Source organism: Echinops telfairi, unplaced genomic scaffold, assembly GCF_000313985.2.
Source record: "Echinops telfairi isolate 266 unplaced genomic scaffold, ASM31398v2 ScPeMD7_7475;HRSCAF=8513, whole genome shotgun sequence".
NCBI lineage: Eukaryota > Metazoa > Chordata > Mammalia > Afrosoricida > Tenrecidae > Echinops > Echinops telfairi.
In genome coordinates, this window is record NW_022111379.1 from 26,038,586 (window position 1) to 26,040,043 (window position 1,458).

Below are 1,458 nucleotides of genomic sequence, written 5' to 3' on the forward strand. Positions count from 1 at the left end.
TTTCCTTTCATAAATTGATAATAATGTCTCTAAAATGAGCCAGAGAAATACAAAAGCTTTAAGTATATGAATAGATTTAGTGCTTGCTGGTAAATCTAGATCCAATTTAAGAATGATTAGTTCTTGTGACATGGCTTACTCAGTACTCACCCTCATAAAGAGATCGCTGAAGATATGGGTGCTAAAGCAAAGTGTGAATAAAACAGCTGATGCCTGGGTATCCGAAAGAATAATGCCTGGAGTCTTAAACATTTGTCAACTAGGTCAGCATGGAAGAAGCACACTAGTATGTGTGATCCAAAGATTGTAGATAATAAAATTCAAAGTCAAGTTTAATTGACAGTATCAGAGCTTAAATTATGTACACCCGGGTTTCAGAAGGCTAGCAATGACTGTGGAAGCTCGAAATCCCTTTGTAAGGTCCCACATGGATAAAGCCTTTGGTGAATCCCTGGTGACCATAGTCCAGGGATATAAATAGCATTGCTTTCAGACAGAGGGCATTCTAAAGTCAACTGTAGCAGATGTAGTTAGACTAAAATATAACAACATTACATCATGTGATCCCTTTTTGACCCATTTTAAAGTTTCTGTTTTTAATATGTTCTACTTTCTTTTCTATTAAGATTTTTCTCTGTTTTGTCTATTCATTGCTGTTGGGGTGTTGTTTTTGCTCTGTGTTTTGTATGATTTTCTGTCTATTAATTCCAGAATAGGTACAGAAACTGAATTAATAGTTACTGAAGGGCGTGATAGGGGATGTTGAAGGAAATGGGGAGGTAACAACACTGACTACGAGGAAAAAGTATCCGAAAATGGACTTGGGTGATTAAATTGTATGATATGTAAAGTATATGCCAATAAAATTATTTTTACAACAAAAAATAGTTTTATAATATAAAGTACTTATCCAAAATAGTATCATTTCAACAATTAATCCCATAAAGATTATTGACATATTTATCTTTTTAGATTAAATCTTTGAATTGTAATTGAATTGAAACTATCCATATTTCAAATGCTCAATAGCCACCAATGCACCTCTTACCAAAACACTTCACATGTAACTCATGTCAGAAGGGTAAAGATATAGATCGGAGGTTCCATAATTTCAGCTACACTGCCAATCCATCTCACCTATGGTCTCTCCAGATTGCTTGTCCGCTACTTCATCACACATGACCTCTTCCTACAGCAATTGATGCCTCTTGATGGCCTCTTCAAAGAAAGTGGGTTGGATCTGTTGTGATCCATAAGATTTTTATTAGCTCCTTTTAAAACTTAGATCTCTCAGACATTCTTCCAAGTCTTAGCTGAAAACGTCATTGAAACCTCTCTACTATTGGTGATCCTTCTGAAATTTGAAATGCTGATGGCAAGGCTTCCAGTACCATAGCAACATTCACTGTGCTACACCCCCACCACCACAACAACAAAAAGTGATAGGTAATAGTATTA